Source organism: Callospermophilus lateralis, chromosome 1 (genome assembly GCF_048772815.1).
Source record: "Callospermophilus lateralis isolate mCalLat2 chromosome 1, mCalLat2.hap1, whole genome shotgun sequence".
Lineage (NCBI taxonomy): Eukaryota > Metazoa > Chordata > Mammalia > Rodentia > Sciuridae > Callospermophilus > Callospermophilus lateralis.
This window is the reverse complement of record NC_135305.1, coordinates 209,770,377-209,789,039: the sequence shown is the minus strand read 5'-3', so window position 1 is coordinate 209,789,039 and position 18,663 is coordinate 209,770,377.

Genomic DNA, 18,663 nt, shown 5'->3' with positions numbered 1-18,663 from the left:
CGAGGCTGTGCCCAGAAGAGGCAAGGAAAGGGGAGAGGGGACGTAGGAGGTCAGATAACGGTCCCCGAATACAGCTGGATAGGAGCAGCTGGTGCCGGGGTTGGAACCCAGCGCTGCCCCCCGAGCTCCACCCACAGCTTATGACAACTTCTATATTTTATAAAGAGTTAGAAAAGGGGAGTTTGAAGCTCCCAGCACAAAGAAATGGTCAACGTTTAGGAGACAGAAATGGTCATTGCACATGGTACCCAAGTATTTGAGTGGCCACACGGCACCCCCAAATATATATACTTCTTAGGATGTAAAATTAAATTATTTATTTATTTTTTTTTAGCTTTTGGCGGACACAACATCCTTGTATGTGGTGCTGAGGATCGAACCCGGGCCACATGCATGCCAGGCGGGCGTGCTACCACTTGAGCCACATCCCCAGCCCTAAATTTTTAGTATGATAATTATTTTGGTACCGGGGATTGAACTCAGGTGCGCTTAACCACTGAGCCACATCCCCGGCTCTTTTTTTATATTTTATTCAGAGACAGGGAGGGTCTCACTGAGTGCCCCACCATTGCTGAGGCTGGCTTTGAACTCAGGATCCTCCTGCCTCAGCCTCCCCAGCCGCTGGTATTACAGGCGTGAGCCACCATGCTTGGCTAAAAATACTTTAAATTAACTGGCAGCCCATGGTGGCCACTGGCAGGGTCAGGGGCTAGAGATGAGGACTGGTGGCCCAGGCACTGGACCCTGGGAGGTGAGGGCTGTGTGTGACTTCAGGTAGGTGACATACCCCCGAGTCTTGGTTTCCCCAACGGTGTCCCTGGGCTGTGTCTGCAGAGCCCCAGATCACACCCCCTACTCTGGCCTGATGTTGGCCCCCAATTTCTTCTGCTCTTTGTCCTGGGGACCACCCAGCATCTGCCCTGCACAGCTGACCTGGCACCAAGCTCAGAACAGAAGGAACCCGGGGTCTGGCTGAGGGCGCATGTCCCCGCAGCACGGTCCCTAAGCATCCACATTGGTAGTTTCAAGAGAAGATGAGCTGGGCGCGGTGGCACACACCTGTCACCCCAGCAGCTTGGGAAACTGAGGCAGGAGGATCGTGAGTTCAAAGCCAGCCTCAACAATTTAGGGAGGCGCTAAGCAACTCAGTGAGACCCTGTCTCTAAATAAAACACAAAATAGGGCTGGGGGTGTGGCTCAGTGGTCACGGGCCCTAGTTCAATCCCCTGTACCAAAAAGGGGGGGACTCCCCGACACCTGGGGTATACAAGACGCAAGACCTGTTTCCAGATCTATGATCCCAAACTGAGAGTGGCCTCGGCATTTCTTCTAACATCGGATGTGCGTACAGTTCTACAAGACTCCCCTCTGGCAGGGCTGGGAGGACCAGACACCCGTGTCCTCAGGACTCCTGAGTCTGCAACTGCGGGGAACCCGATCCCTACCGGAGGACTTTCTGGGTCAGATAAATGACACAGGGTGGAGCTGGCTCAAACAGTCCCAATTCACTGACTTCCCTGAACACAGGGAGGGGCTTCTGGGGCCTAGAGGAACGCAGTCAACTTAGTGGAAGTGACCCAAAGACTCCCCTCCCCCCCAGCTCCTCCTGACTCCCCCACCCTTGCTGCTGCTGAAACACCCGGGCTGATTCCCACCTCAGGGCCTTTGCATATGCTGTTTCCTCTGCTAAAATGCCCTTCCCTTGTGACTGGCTCCTTTTTCCCTTTTCAGAGACGTCCAGCCTCCTGACAAGTTACCACCTGCCATCACCCTCTCTCTCGTCCCTCTGTTCTGATGTCTTCATGGTCCTCATTACACTCTGAATTCCCCACTTAGATTTCACTTGTTTGTCTGAGACTTTGAGGGCTGAGTCAGGCCATGACTGTGTCCCCAGCCGCAGTCTCCAGCAGGCAGGAGGAGGTTGTGGACTGACTAAAGGACTGGAGGACCCTACTTTATGGAGGTCAAAATTCAGATGGGGAGGGGGTGTCACCCCTTCTCACTTGCTCCCAGAATCCTTTGCACCAGGTACTTTGCTTGTGCAGAGACAAACTGCAGGTCCCTCTGCGTCCCTCACCGCCCCTGTCCCTGGGCCTCTGTCTCTGTCTTTGTCTCCTCTGCCCCTTTCTCCACCCTCTCCTTGGCTTGGACTTGCCCAGAATTCTGCCTCTGTGTCCCTCTGCCTGTCTCTGTGTCCCTCTGTCTGCCTCTGTGTCCCTCTGTCTGCCTCTGGGTCACTCACTCTCATTTCTGTCTCTCCCGATCTGTCTCTCTTGGTCTCTGATCCTCTCACCATCTCTGTCTCTGGCCGTGGCCCGGCCAGCCCTGGGGCACGGGGTGACAGGCAGGCACAGGGTGACAGGCGGCACCGCGCCCAGTGCTTGTTTTCCCGCCTGCATTGGCAGGGAGCCTGGCCGGGCTGCTGTTCAGGAATCCTGAGCCGCCCGCCCGCCCCAGCCACCAGGCACAGCCGGCTGCCTTCCTCCGGGCACATTCTGTCCTGAGCGGGGAGCGCTGGGGGTGGGTGGGAGGGGGACGCGTTCCTGCTGGGCTCTGGTTACAGGACAGCTTGTCCTGGTGGCCCCAAACCCCTGACCCGTCCCCTCTCAGCTCTGGGTTTAGACCTTCCTGAATAAGACCACTGCCTCCAGCTCACCTCTACCTCAGGACCTTTGCATCTGCTGCTCCCACCACCTGCACTCCCTCTCCCTAGATGTGCCCAGAACCACCTCCTCGGGCACATCTCAGACCATGAGTGACCTGCCCAGAATGCCCTTCCTATCCCTGGCCACAGCACCCCTGGGTTCCCACTTCTGCCGTGGTGTATTTGCTTCCGGGTCTTTCCCTCTCCCTGGGACTGTGTGCTTACTGGTTTGGTGTCTGCTGAGCCAGGTTCTCACTTGCCCCAGTGCCCGACACACCGCAGGTGCTTGGTCACTAGTTTTACAATTGACATTGTTTCCTCCAAAGCTCAGCCCTGCCCAGGCCCCAGGTCGGCTGCGGCTCCCAGCCAAGGGCGGAACTGAAAGTCCCCTCCCCTGCACCCTGCACCCCGCACCCCAGCGGCCTCCAGGCCTCCTGTCCTTGCCTGGAAGGTTCCGGCTACTACGTGCATCTTTTCTGCAAAGAGCAGGGTTCCTGTCCCAGGGCTGCGCGTGGGGGGCAGCCGTGTTGCTTGGTGGGGGGTGGGCAGGGCACTGGGCCAGACCTGGAGCCACAGCCCCGGGGCCACAGGGAGCGCAGGGCAGGTCCCCCAGCAGGGGAGGCACTGGTCCATCTGCCAGAGGCCCCCAGGGGCTGGCCCTTTCCACGTGGCCACTTCCCGGCCCCATCTTGCTCTGGATGTCCAGGAAAGTCCCCAGAAAGCACGAGGCTGGCTCGGGGCCAGGAGGAAGCAGCCACTCAGCGGTGGCCCTCGGTGCCTGCCACAGGCGGATCTGGGCAGGAGGCGGGTCCACTCGGGGTCTGGGAGGCAGCCAGGGAGGGACAGGCAGGGACCCCAGTCCCCAGTTAGAGCCTTTTTGTCACCAACGACGTGGAGATGGGCGCAGGGGTGCTCGCCTGACTTTGGGGACCGCCAATCTCTCTGGGTGTTTGGGGGCTCACCTGGGGCGATAAAGGCCATCTACCACAAGGACAGAACAGAGAGAGTCCTGGTGGGGAACAAAGAGGGACACAGACACTCTCAGCCCCCTGTGGAGTCGGGCAGAGCCAGAGAGGAGGACTGGGGCGGGGTCCTGGGACGGCAGAGGGGACACTGAGGCTGGGGCTTCCCAGGGGGAAGAGGAGTCAGCAGGAGCCGGGGCTGCAGCCTGGGAGGGTGTTTGTCCCAGTGTTCGGTCACCTGCTCCACCAGACCCCTGGGGACAGCCTGAGTCTGCTTGGGTGGCCAGCAGTCCTTGAGTGTGACACAGGTGGGTGACCCCGTGCAGGGCCTTGACCTCTGGCTGGGAGTCAGGGCTTCACTGGCGACACACATAGGGTGATGAACAGGGGGACAGGAGACACAGGGCAGAGAGCGGTGGCTGTGGGGGGGGGTCCCCGAGCCCAAGAGCCCCGAGGTGCTGGGGCCACAGGCCCTGGGGAGCGGCTGAGCCCCACCCGGGGGCGGGGAGGAATCGGCCACTCGGGCTGGGCCTGGCCGCTCAGCGCCTCCTCGCCTGCAGCGCGGGTCTGGGGGCCGCGGGGAGGGACCGGCCATTCCCAGCCGCCTGGAGACTCTCGGGAGCCCGGGCTCTGCTTCCCGACCCCCAGGGCCGCTGGCTGGAGCCCTGCGCGTGCCCGCGGGGTCGGGTCGCGCGGCCGGGGACACCGTGGGCAGCAGCCGAGGTCGGGCGGGTCTGCAGCCTGCGCATGCGCGCTGCTGGGCCGGGGCTGCTGGGGGCCAGGCCTGGACGCCGTGGGGCTTTGAGGGGCGAAGAGGAGATCGCGGCGGGCGGGTCTCCGGCGTGTGTCACCGGGTGCCCTGGCCACGAGGGCGCGTGCAGGAGCCTGGTGCTGGCCGGGGTCGGACATCCCCGGTGTCCCCCCCAGCTCTCCTGCTCCCAGCCCGCGGTGGCTTCTCCAGGCCACTGAAGCCCTGTGGCCTCCCGAGCTCCTTCCCTTCTCTGGGCTTGGTGGCTCCAGGTGTCAGTCCCCTGTGCCCCTCAGTCCCCCATGCGACCACAGACCCGGCTCCCAAGCTGGCCACGCCCCCTGTCCAGGAGGGGCCACCTCCCTCTAGGCCTCGGTCTCCCCTCCTCTCAGCCGGGTCTGATCTGTGTGGCCTCCTGTGCCCTGTGTCACCCAGAAGGTAGAAAGGTCTAGACTGGTGAGGCTCGGGGTTCAATCCCCGCACCGCCCCAAAAATAGAGGGAGGGGGGGGAAGGAGGGGGGGGGAGGGGGAGGGAGGAGGGGGGAAGGGGGAGGGGAAGTGGAGTCAAAGCCAGGCTGGACTGGGTCACCTGTCCTCTCAGAGCCTTTGCCCTCAGGTGTGGGGGCAGAATCACTGCCTCAAGGCCAGAGGGGGTGGGGCTAGCGCTTCCTAGACGCCTGTTCCTAGGAGGCCTTGATCTTGCTGGCAAACTTCTACTGACCCTTCAAAACCCCGCCTCCAAGCCGGGCACCATGGCGCATGCCTGTAATCCCAGCAACTCAGGAGGCTGAAGCAGGAGGATCGCAAATTCAAGGCCAGCCTCAGCAACAGAGTGAGGTCCTGAGCAATTTGGCAAGACCCTGTCTCAAAACATAAAAGGCACTGGGGATGTGGCTCCGTGGCCCAGTGCCCCGCGTTTGGTCTCCAGGATTGCAAAAAAGCAAAACGAAACAAAAACAAAACCCTGCCTGCAACCCCCCCTTCTCCAGGCTGAGCCTGGCCCCTTGGCCTCCTGCCTCCATCTCTGTGCGGCTTATTCCTGACCCCCGGGCTGAGGGCGTTTGTGTTCAGCTCTGTCCAAGCCTGAGGACTCTCAGGGCCTGCAGCCACCCAGCAGGAAGACAGAACCTTGCTTTCCACCTTCCCTGGCCTGGCCTTGCAGCCTCCCCTGGCCAGTCAGCTCCAGCCATGCTCAGCCTCCATTAGAACAGGCTCAGGCCGGCCTCAGGGCCTTTGCCCCTGCAGCTGCCATTGCCCAGAGCGCTCTTTCCCTCGCTCTAGCCTTCCACTGCGCTACTTCAGTGTAACGGCGGGGTTCGCGACCTGTCCTACACCTCCCTCCTGTAATGGGAACTGTGGGAGACCCAGGTCAAGCATGCAGTAGGTGCTCAACGAATGTGCTACAGCTTGTGTGTCCCTTATCCAGAGTGTTTGGGCCCAGCAGTATTCCTGCCTTGGGGTGCCCTGGGTGAGGGGATATTGCATAGTGAGGTGTCTGGGGAGGGTCCGCTCAGCCCCCCTGCACCTGCGCGGTCCCAGGGTGGTTTATGTGATGCCTTGAAAATAACTTGTGCCGAAAACAGTCCCCGGAGCGGGGTTCACCTGGGGGAGCCTAGTGCTGATGCTCAACAGCTCTCGGATTTTGGAGCATTGTGGATTTTGGACTTGGGGACAGGGGTGCCCCCTCTGTGTAGCCACAGAGCTCCTGGGAAACCCGGGGACAAGATGCAGAAGGTGGGGCCACCCTAGTACCTGCCCCATGAACAAGAATTTGATGGATGGATGACACCACTTTGTGACATCCCAGCCACCTGGCCATGGCCTCCCAAGAGCCCCCCAGCCTCATCCCTGGTCCCAGGCCTCGCTGCCTCCCTCCCACACCCCGTGTGAGCAGCCTGCAGAGCCGCTTGGGGGAAGCAAAGCCCCTGCTTAGTGACTGCGTGCTGGCCTGTCCCGTGGAGCCTGGTTGTCACAACCCCAAGTGCTTCCAGATCTGAACCTGGAAAAGTCCTTGTCGGGCACCTCAGCCCGTTGCACAGGCTGGAAACCCAAGGTCAGGAGAGACCCCTCCCCGTGTCCCAGCTGAGCGTGGCGCTGCTCTGCTCTGCTCACGCACCCTCTATGGCTCCCCATTACCCCCAAAGAAAGCAATCCGGCCCCTCAGCGTTTGGGATCCCGCCCGAGTGTGTCGAGAGTATGACCTGGTTCTCAGCCACTCAGCCTTATCTTTGTTGTGTTTGCTGGCAGCAGCTGGTGACACTCCCAGGACACATTAAGACATCAGAGACCAAATATTCTGTCTGCATGGAACCTGCCAGGATCGTAATGACCGGAGTCTGACCCAGGAGGGCACTCGCTGTTTGCACGGTGCGGGACACTGTGGGTCATCCACTGCTAACAGGGTATCAAGCAGAGGACGGGGACCGCGACTGCCCGAGAGCTCAGGGCACAGCTGGCAGCCTTTCTCCGCACAGGGCCACACAGTAAATATTTGAGGCTTCGCTGGCCCGAGGCCGGCTCTGCTGCACAGTGGGCCCCGCCCTGTCGCGGGAAAGCAGCCACCGGCGCTGCAGGTGACCGGACGCGGGGTTCATGTTGTTTTTCAGGTGCCACAAAAGAGGTTTCTTCATTCAGGCATTTTTTTAAAAAGATCATTTGCAAATGTAAAAATCCACTTTCACGTGGCCTCAGATTTGCCGACTCTTGGAGGAGGCCCTGGGTGGGTCGGAAAGCAGTACCAGGGATTGAGCTCAGGGACACCCGCCCAGCAAGCCACCTCCCCAGCCCTACTTCGTCGTTTATTTAGAGACAGGGTCTCCCTGGTTGCCTAGCACCTTGCTGTTGCGGGGGCTGACTTTGAACTTGAGATCCTCCTGCCTCAGCCTCCCGAGCAGCTGGGATTAGGGTTCTTTTTTTTTTTTTAAGAGAGAGTGGGGGAGAGAGAGAGAGAGAGAGAGAATTTTTTAATATTTATTTTTTAGTCTCGGCGGACACAACATCTTTGTTTGTATGTGGTGCTGAGGATCGAACCCGGGCCGCACGCACACCAGGCGAGCACGCTACCGCTTGAGCCACATCCCCAGCCCCTAGGGTTCTTATTTACAGAGTGGGGACCTGCGTAAAGTGGCTTCAGGCTGCCACCAAAGACATTCCAAACCGGGCTGAGGCCCCGCCTGAGCGGCCGTGGGTACATGAATGAGGGGCTCCTTCACCAAGTACCAGAACGAAGGCAGCTGGGAGGGGAACCAGGTGTCAGGTCCTGGGTTTCAGTGGGACCCTGCTCCTGGCTGTCACTGAACCGACCCCTAGCCACACACCGATGGACACTGCTCCCCCCCGCCCCCGTCAGGATGCTGTTTACCAAGTATCCAGTGACAGGGGCAAGGTATCAGGTCACAGAGAAGTCACACCACAAGATGGGCACTGTGACAATGTGCGTCTCTGGGTGCCGGCTGTTTACAGTTTGCAAGGGACCAGCCAGACCCACTTCCAGAGGCCCAAGTTCACGTGGCCAGTGGGACGTGGCCAGCTCCTCGGGGTCTGCAGAGGGTCCTTGCTGAGCCAGGACCTGCTCCTGCGGCCACCTCCAGCCAGGGCTCCTGACCCGGTGGGAATGAGGTGCTAACGGTTCCAGGTTCCAGACGAGCTTGGATTCTTCCTCTGCCGTCCCTGGCTGTGCTGCCTTGGGTGTACCGTTCAACCTCTCTGGGCCTCTACTCCCTCCTCCATCAACTGGGTGTCGGAGTGGATGAGGGTTGCCCAATAAAATACAGTTAAATCTTCATTTCAGATAAATAATAAATCCTTTATTTTTATTATTTTTTTTTTATTGGGGAAGGAACCCAGAGGTACTTTATCACTGAGCCACGTCCCCAGCGCTTTTTTATTTTTTATTTTGAAACAGGGTCTCACTAAGTTGCTGAGGGCCTCGCTAAATGGTAGAGGCTGGCTTCAAACTTTCGATCCTTCTGCCTTAGCCTCCCGACTCACAGGGTTAGCATGTGTGCGCCCAGGGCCTCACGCATGCTAAGCCTGCATCCTACACAGAACCACACCCGCCCCCCATCACTCTTTATTGAGTGCCTACTGTATGCCAGACACTAGAGATACAATCATGGATCAGGTGCCCTGGGTCTGCCTGCCGAGGGCTCCCCGTCAACCAGAGATGGATATTGATCCAGACAGCGCCATGAGGAATTAGAACCTGAGCAAGAGCCTCCAAGGGAGAGGCAGGGCCGGGACCCTCTAGGTGGGGTTCATCCTAGAGGGCTCCCTGGTGCAGATGATCCCTGATCCAGATCTGGAGGAGGAGCTTTATAGGTACAAACAAGGGACCAGAATCCCAGGCAGAGAGGACAGCATGTGCAAAGGTCCTGGGGTGTGGGGAGCATGAGGATTCCACGCCCTCCTCAGCTCTGATATTTTTACAGAACCCTGGGGAGGGTTGTGGGCTGAGGCTGAGTTTGGGATGGTCAGGGTCAGCTGGTCAGTTAGGTAGGACCAGGGGAGGGGATTCAAGACTCCAGCGCCTCCCTGGCCCAACAGGGGGCTGGTGTGCTGTGGTGTTTCTGAGCTGCCCACCAGGCGTCTCTTCTGCACTGCGGTGGCCACCAGGGGTGGGGCAGGGGACCTGAAGCAGGAGGCAAGGCCACAGGTGGCTGGGTCAAGTCAGGAAGCAGAGGGGAGCCCTCAGGACCAAGAACCAGAGCGTCGGAGCACCAGGCCAGTTTCCCAGGAGCAGCCTCGTGCCGGCTGGTCCCAGGCACCCCGCTTTACAGACAGGAAATGGGGCTCGGGAGGACGAGGCTGCAGCCCGCAGCCCAGGGTTTGCAGTGACCCCAGGAAGAAGCTCCCTTTATCCTCCCCACGGAGGTCCCAGCGTGGGGCCAGCCTCAGGGGCACAAGCCATGACATGGGCTCCAGCTGGGACACCAGAGTGTGGCTCAGGGGTGGAGCCTCGCCTGGCCCCGGGGGGGGAGACACCTAGGCCACCCCAGCACCAAGAGAAACGCGGGGGACAGGCTTTGGCCTCATGCAGATGGCCATGGGTGGCCCTTCCCCTGGGGACTCCTGGGAGTGCCACAGCCCCGTCCGTGCCCTGGCCCCGGGGATCCATAGCTCTTTGTCCACCGCTGGCCGAGCTTGGGGTGGGGCGGCCGTGTCCCCGTGTCCCAGGACGGCTGGGCCCAGCGCCTCCCGCCACCTCGTCTGCAGGTCGGCAAACGCGGCTCAGATGGAGAATGGACACGGCCGTCGGGGGACGGGAGAGGAGCGGGCCCCATGTTTCCGACCTTCTGTTCTGGGAGCGCGACGGTCGCGCAGCTTGGCCCCGCGCAGGGTCCCTGCCCTCCCGGGGCACGCCAGCCACCGGGCCTCTCCTTTCTCTTGCTTCAAAGCACGGCACTCCCGGGGGCTGTGGTGGAAATGTGACGGTGCTGGACTCTGCACAAAGCCCCCGGGCGGGCGGCATCCATGAGCCACTCCACAAACAGGGCGGGGCCAAAGCCGTCACGCTGCAGTGGCCGCCTCAGGGCCTCGGTCTCTTTATCCGCGCGAGGGCTGCCAAGACGCCCCTGCCAGGGACAGGTGGGTGGCCCTGGAGCAGTTGGTGCCGTCAGGTGGGGTGGCACAGCCCTCCTGTTTATTTACTGAGAGCGACGCTTGCCGTGTTGCCCAGGCTGGCCCCAAACCTCTGGCCTCCAGCTCCAGGGATCCTCCTGCCTGGGCCTCCTGACGTCAAAGCAGGATAAACAAATCCGGAGGGATCGAGTTTCTTTGTCCTGTCGCTGAGTCTGTTTATTTTATGCTGAGGTCGCCCAGCCTGGGAAGGACAGGTCTGCGGTCTCACCATCACCCAAGGGCCAATGAGTGGCCGATCTTCAAGGAACTTCCCAGGGCGGGGGGTGGGGGGGGGGTGGGGGCGGCAGAGTCGTACCAGCAGGAGCCAGTTCGTGGGCACACCCTACACACAGCTGCCCCTTCACAAAGTCCAATTCCAAGATTGCTTCTGTTCTAGAACAATCTCGGGGGTCCTGTGCACTTATTCCTGAGACCCTGTAATCCCAGGGTCAGCCGGAGGCTGGACTCAGTGGGGGGCTGGTGGTCAGGAAAAGGGAACTGGGGGCAGGGGGCTAGTGGGGCCAGACACAGCAATCGGGCCCCAACTGGGGACCCAGCGTGGGTGACTTTGTCCCTGTGGGGAATTCAGCCTGTCCCCCCATCTATAAAGGCTAAACAGCAGCCCGTGTCCCTGAGGGTGGAGGGCCCTGCAGATGTAGGACTGGGAGAGGGTGGCAGCCAGCGCCATCTACCAGGGACAGAGACACAAGGAGACCGTGGGAAAGACAGGGAGGGAGGGAGACAGTGACAGAGACCAAGTCAGCTCTGGAGTCATTCAGCCACCCCCAGGTCTGCTCCGTGGTTGCCCCCCCAGATACACACGGCAAACAGACACGGGTGCCAACCTGTGGCCCCCAAAGCCATGACACTACCTGGGGCCCAGGACAGGGAGGTGCAAGCTGCGGCCCGTGTAGGAGTGCACGCCTGTCATCCCAGCAGCTCGGGAGGCTGAGGCAGGAGGAGGATCGCGAGTTCAAAGCCAGCCTCAGCAATGCCAAAGTGCTGAGCAACTCAACCCCGTCTCTAAATAAAATACAAAATAGGGCAGGGATGTGGCTCAGTGGTCGAGTGCCCCTGAGTTCAATCCCTGGTACCAAAAAAAAAACACACAAAAAAACCTCAGTGGCCCGCGGGGCTGGCGATGGCTCTGGCTGGGGCCCAGCTGGTCCTGAGGCAGAGTCTCAGGTCTCAGATGTGGGCATGTGACCTTGGAATCTGCAAGAGCCTCCTGTGGGAAAGGTCATGGCTTCGGGGTCCACCACCTGGTCACTGTGTTGGGACAGCCCGACTGCTCTCCTGACCCCAGGCCCTGTTTGGAATTTTCCACGGCTCAGGACGTTGATAAATGACGCGCAGACTCTTGGAGGCCAGCCCGGCCCCATGTCCACGGTGCTGGGTGGCCCGGAGGTGCTGCCACTGGAGGGGTGACAAGTGGAGCTCCCCGGGCCAGCCAAGGAGGTCAGGCCAGAGACGCCGGCAGGAAGTCTCAAAGGGGCGGCTGGGAACTGGCTCCTGGGGACCCCTGCATGGTGGACACCGGAACATGCCCCACCTGGTCAGGGAGGCCGAGGGGGCTGAGCAGAGCTTACCTGGCCACCTTGGGGAAGGGACTTGCCACCCACAGGTGGACCCTCTTGTGGGCACCTGCCTGGGAGGCCCTGGGGACCCCCGGACTTGTGGGGAAGGGAAGTGATGGCCTGAGGTTTTAGGGGACCTGCGGTCTCATCCAGTTTCTGACACATAAGGCTTCTGTGGGTCGGGCTCAGTGGCACCTGCCTGTGATCCCAGCAGCTCCAGAGGCTGAGGCAGGAGGACCGCAGGTTCAAGGCCAGCCTCAGCAACTCAGTGAGGCCCTGTCTCTAAATAAAAATAAAATAGGGCTGGGGGTGTGGCTCAGTGGCTAGGCAGCCCTGGGTGCAGGCCCACATCCGTGGCAGCACTATTCACAATCACCAAGAAATGGAAATAACCTGAGTCCATCAGTAAATGAGTGGATGAAGGAAATGAAGCACGTGTTCGCCACGGAACACTATTGAGCCATGAAAAGGAACTGAATCCTGTATTTGTGGCAATGTGGATGGACCCGAAGGACATAATGTTAAGTAAACGGGCACCAGCAGACACATACCATGGGATCTTACCATGGGGAAATCTAAAAAAATCTGACCTTAGAAAAATAGAGAGTAGAATGGTCATTATGGAGGCTGGGAAAATAGGCAGGATCCAACCGTTAACCAGAATATGATTACAGTTAGATAACAGAAATAACTTCCAGTGTTCCATTGCACACGTAGTCAGAAATACTTCAGAATAACTACAAGAGAGGGTAATCATTGTTCTCACCACAAAGTGATACATGATTGAGATGATAAACTGATTTGATCTTTATAACATATACACGAATACAATGTTCACGTGGATCAGAGCATCGTACTGAACCTGATAAATATGTACAATTTCATGTGTCGATAAAAACAAAGTGAAACTTTTATTTATAAAAAGAGAGATTAGTGAAGGGGGAGGGCGTCTTCTCCGGGAGCTGGAAGGCCAAGGTATGGGTGCTTCTGGGCTCAGGCTGCGACTTTCGGATCAGAACTCAGACTGGCACCTGCCACCCAGGACCCATCTGCGGGGGCCACGTGGCTGAGGGCTGAGCGTTCATGGACCATGAAGGAGGACCTGACCAGCCAGCTCCACAGAAGGCTCTGGCTGGACTGGGCCGTCCACTGCCAACCCTCCTCGTCCTGCCCGAGTGTGTCTTATTCCCTACAGTTAGGGAAGGTGGGTGGGGGGCATCCTTCCCCATAAAGACTTAATATCTCTACCAGAAAAAGAGGGAGAAAAGAAAGAGAGCGTGCAGTTGAGAGACCAATGAGGCTGCAGACAGTGGGTGTACCATGCTCATGGAGACCGGGAGCGGTGGGTGTACCATGCTCATGGACAGGAAAGCTCAAGTTCAGAAAGATATTAGTCATCTCCATCTAGTTTCAACACAATCCCAACCAAAACCACAACAGGGTTTTCTCTGGAACTTGATAAAATGATTAGAAAATTTTCCTGGAAGAGCAGAGGGTTGCACGTAGCCAGGACACTTCTCCAGAACAGGGTGGCCCTACTGGTCCTACCAGATGTTAGAACCAATTAGAAACCCTGTAATTAAGTCACAGAGACAGCGCCAGAGGCAGAGGCACATTGACCAATGGATGGGAACTAAATGCCCACAGACAGCCCTTATGCAAGTCAGGAGCTTTGCTGCAAGATGGACACAGTCTGTCCCAGCTGGGGACAGGAGAGACTATTCCATAAGGGGATCTGGGAGGCAGGAGTCATTGTTGGAAACAATGACATTGATTCCCTACTTCACACCACACACCAAACCCAACTCCCTGTGGCTTAAGGGGGTTCCATGCAAAAATACAATAAAATAAAGTTTTAATGTCTTGGTAGAAAATATAAGCAAACTTGAGGTAAGGAAAAAAGTAATAACTTTCCCAAATAAGAGCCATCAGGCATTATCTGTCAATAAGTAAAGATTAGTCACACAGGCACAGTGGCACAGGCCTATAATCTCAGAGACTTAGGAGGCTGAGGCAGGAGGATTGCAAGTTTGAGGCCAGCCTCAGCATCTTAGCAAGACCCTGTCTCAAAATAAAAAATTAAAATGAGTTGAAGATGAATTAGTGGTAAAGTGCCCCTGTGTTCAATCCTAGCATGAAAAAAAATTTGAAATTCAATGTGCATACATGAGGAGTAGGACTTATTGTTCACCAAAAAGCACTTTGGAGAAAATGAAAAAATAAGCTGCAAACTAGAGAAAGATATTTGCAATATACTTATGGTCCTCAGGTTGTACCATGGTGCAAAAAGGAGTCTGCATCCAGTAGCAACTCTACATTGAATTTTTAAGCTCAATCTTTCTCTGGGCGAGCAACGGAGGGCACAATCCTCTCTTGAGATGTTGGGCACCAGCAGTTACCTACAGCTCCCAGGCAACCTCAAGGTCACGAGGAGAGAAAACAGACACCATGCAGGGCACTGTGGCTGAGCCAGGATGTTTGGCAGGTGGACACGATATGTTTTCAATTTATGATATTTTTAACTTAAAGTGGCTCGACCAGGACCTAGCCTCACAGTAAGTCCAAGAGCATCTGAGCTGAACTCGTGAAGGAGTCCAAAGCATACATAAAGACTTCCTGCCAGTAGTGATGCTCGCCTGTCAGCCCAGCGGCTCAGGAGGCTGAGGCAGGAGGATCGTCAGTTCAAAGCCAGCCTCAACAAAAGTGAGGCGCTAAGCAACTCAGTGAGACCCTGTCTCTAAATAAAATACAAAATAGGGCTGGGGAGGTGGCTCAGTGGTCGAGGGTCCCTGGGTTTAATCCCTGGTACCAAAAGAAGAAGGAGAAGGAGGAGGAGGAGGAGGAGGAGGAGGAGGATAGGATTATTCTCACAGTGTATCAGGAGAACACAAAGGAACCCAGAGAGTCCTGGAGAAGGAAACCCAGCGCTAGGAGAGCTTGGAGCTTGAGTCAGGATGCAATCATCACACCCAGATGGCCTAAACCACAGAGCTTTCTTTCTCAGTGTTGGGGAGTGCAGAAGTCTGAGGTCCAGGGGTCAACAGCTGGCCGCTGGGGGTGCAAATGGCTAGATGAGCACCTACTACATGCTCACCGGGAGGAAAGCAAAATATGTGAACGCAGAAAAGCATCACGTAAGCATCCGCTGTCAACTGGATGGGCCACCCAGGGTCTGGGTCCCCGACCCCTGACCGCCTCCCTCCCAGGAGCCTGCAGGTTTTCCGTCTCCCGGTGACAGACGCCACTCCAGGTGGTGGCGGAGAAAACCTCCCCAGGGCCGCAGGGGGCGGCAATTCGAGACCCAGCCTGTGGCTCCAGTCACCGACCTGCGGAGCTGGCTGCCACTGTTTCCTCCCCGTGAGAAAGTCCCCGAGTGACGCTGCGAGAGGGAGGGGCAGGAGGGCCCCCCCCCCAGGGGCAAGGACTTTGTCCCCGGGGAGCCCTGGGGAGCGACAGTGCTGCTCTGTGCCTCCGTGTCCCCGTCTGTGACAGGGCGCATGGGGCGAGGCGGGGCTTGGGGGTCTGGCTTCGGGACAGCAAATGAGCGACTTCACGTCTTCCAGCCTCAGCGTCCACTTCTGTGACGCTGTGAGAAACTGTCACCAGGTCCCTGCGGGAGCTCGGACCAGTCCCCTCCCCCCTTCCCCGCTCCTTTTTTCCTTGGTACCAGGGATGGCACCCAGGGCCACCACGGAGCCACACCCCAGCCCTGTTTTGTGTTTTATTAAGAGACAGAGTCTCGCTGAGTGGCTTAGGGCCTCACTTTTGCTGAGGCCGACTTTGACCTTGCGATCCTCCTGCCTCAGCCTCCCGACTGCTGGGATTCCAGGCCTGCACCACTGCACCCAGCTCCCCGATCCTCTTAGGGTGCGGACGGGCCTTCCCATGCCACCTGAAGCCCCCTGGGGTCCAGCCCACTGCCCCCTCCATCACCCCACACGGCCCTGCACACATCCCAACCCCCGCCACCTCCACCTCCAGTCCCCGGCCCTCCTGCCCCACCAGGCCCCGCCCTCTGGCGCCAAGTCCCACGTTTATTCCTTCAGATGCTGAAGGTTCCCAGACCACGAGTCCCACAAAGTAGACACTGGTCTCAATGTCAGGAGCTGTGTCCCCTGTCTCTGGCCTGGGGCCTGGTGTACCTGATGCACCTGGCAAAATGACCCTTATTATCAGCGTGATTTTTGGCGGCCACAATGATTAAGCCCCAACTGTATACAGGAACTGGGCAGCAGCATGAACCAAACAGACTCCTGGTGGCAGGGGAGGGAGAAAGGACATGTGGGTGACAATGACATTTGAGCTGAAACCTAAAAGAAGTTGGAGAGACAGGTGGTCTCGGGGGGAGGCACAGACCACGCAAAGGTCTGAGGCAGGGGCATGCCTGACTTGGAGAAGCTTCGAGCCGGCTGATGCAGGCTGAGTGGGCTGAGGGGGTGGTGGCAGGGGCGAGGCAAGGGGACAGCAGGGTCAGACAAAGCCTGTGACCTCGGGGAGGACTGGCCTTTACCCTGAGGAGCTGGGAGCCACAGAGGGTTATAGACAGAAGGACAGACCTGGCTCAGGCACCCGCTGGGGATGTACAGAGGGGACGAAGGCAAAGGTGAGGGGACCCGGGAGGTGACAGGGCTGGGCCCGGTGGTGAGGAAGGATCGGGTCTCGTGACGTTTTTTGCTGGCACATGGGGGGTGGAGAGTGCAGAAGAGATGGGGCACCTGATCCCATCTCACAGGGACACAGGGACCTGGGTAAAGAGCCTGGGAGGGACAGGTGGGATGCTCAGAGGAGCCCGCCTCCCCAGGAGGCCGAGTCACCAGGGAGACAGCTCGTCCCCCATCTCCCCAGGTCCCCGGGCGGGCCGGACTCTGCCGCTGCTGACCACCGGGTCGGGGTCCCTTCATCCCCTGCCCGTCCCCTCTGGCCCAGCCTGGGGTGGGTGGTGGCCGAGCCCCGTGTGGGAGGCCCCCACTGGACAGTGACACCCTCCTGGTCAAGGCTGTGCTGGGAGGACGTCCCCAGAGCCGTGCAGGTGGCACAGGGGCCTCCTGAAAGGGGGTTCACAGGCCGTGGCCCAGGACTTCCCTGATCCTGTCCCCCATGAAGGGTGACCTGCACTCGGCACGCAGTCCCCAGCCCATCCTGGCTTCTGGCATGGAATCTGGGTTACCCTGAGCCTGAAGGGCCACCTCAGATGCCCCCTCTGCTCCCCACTCCTGGCGGGCACCATTCAGCCACCGAGGCCACTGGGCCACCTGCCAGCCTGCGTCTGGGAAGTGGCTCCTGGAGGGCAGGAGCCGCACAGCCTGCCCGTCTGGGTAGAGCCACCCGCCCACCATCTAGGGACAGGCCCCGGGGACCGCAGCGAGGGGCAGCCCGAAGGCCACAGAGCCGGGCAGCGGGACTGAGGTTTCGGGTTACCCTGGGCCTGGGGCCGGGAGCCCGGGTTTCTCCCTGAAAACAGGGGGGGAGGCCGCTTCCCTGCGTGTGGCGCTTCTGGGCTCTGAGGGTTGGCGAGGGACGCCTGGCAGTCGGGGGCTCCGGAGCAGCAAGTGAAAGGGTCCTGAGGTCACCGCGGGTCTGGCTGGGCCAGTGGAAGGATCTGGATCTGGTTTGTCCAGGAGGCCTGCCCCCAGACGCTGGCCGGGCCTAGTGGGACTGTGCTGGGGGGTCCTGAGAGAGTGGAGAGGGACAGGGCGACAGGTGGGGGACAGGCAGAGACAGAGACAGGGAGGGACAGAGGAAGCAGGAGGCGGAGATGCAGGGAGGTGGGGAGCGGAGATCAGCCTCCAGCAAACAGGCCCAGGCAGGAGGTCAGGAGAGCCCCCTGGGACAGGCCCGAGGCCCCTCCTGAAGGTGGGCCCAGCCTGTGCTACTCTTCTTAAGGATGGTGGTGGCTTCGAGGATGGCACTCCCGACCTGGCTCCTCCCTCCTCACAGCCCCCAGGGGGTTAGTGCCCCCATTTCACCCATGGGGAAACTGAGGCTGCAGTGGCCTGGCTGCACAGCAAGCCAGAGGCGGGGGACACTCTCCTGGTCGGGGACACCTCCCTTGGTCCCATTGAAAAGCACCCGGGGTGGGGAGGGGCAGGGTGCCCCTCCTCCGGATTGTTGATTGTTTTGGTTTCGGCAGGAAGGACACCCCTGGGGGAGCCGTGGGTTCCTGCCCAGCAGGGTCAGCCCAGGCCCGGGACAGCAGCCAGGAGGGCTGGGAGCCTGGTGGCGGGAGGGGCTGGGGCATGACTGTGGGTGGCCCTGGCGGGGACTGGGAAGGCCCCATCTCCTCCCTGCCCGGGTCTCGGTTTCCTACCTGCAGAGTGGGGCCCTGGGCGGTCCCATCCCCACGCCTGGGCGTCTCGGCGCTGGGGACAGCTCCAGGCTTCCCACACCCCTGGGACATCCCGGCTCTGTTAGTGAGCACCATGGCGGCAGCTCAGTGGCTGCCCAGGCAGGTGAGGCTGGCTCCTGAGGCCTCCTTGGAGGCCAGGAGATGGGTGCAAGCGCCTCAGCTGGGGGGTGGGGGTCTGACCCGACAGAGGGGAGGACCCGGGGGTGGCAGCGGGGTGGGAGGTGCCTGAAAGGAGCCTCAAAGACCAGAAAGATTCTTTGCATGACACGGAGGACACCCACCGCCACCAGGGAAAATAGATGGAGTGGACTCCAGGGATCCAAGGCTCTTCTCCCTCAAAGGACATTTATAGTGAGTCAAAAGACAACCCCCAGCAGGGAGAAAAGGTTTGCCGTTCCTACCACCCACATGGGTCACACAGCTAGAATATATAAAGAGCTCTCACAACTCAATAATAAAAACAGGAAGAGCCCAGTAGTGAATGGGCAAAAAGTTTGAATGGACAGTTACCCCAAGAAGAGCCACAAACAGCCAAGGACAGGGAACAAGAATGATCCATTGGGGTAACATCAGAACAACCAGGTGAGCTGGGCGTGGTGGTGCAGCCTGCAATTCCAGTGGCTCAGGAGGCCAAGGCAGGAGGATGGCAAGTTCGAGGCCAGCCTCAACAACTCAGAGAGGCCCTATCTCAAAAATAAAATAAAATAAAATAAAATAAAATTTTTTTAAAAAGAGGCTGGGGATGTGGTTGCAGAGTGCGGAGGAGG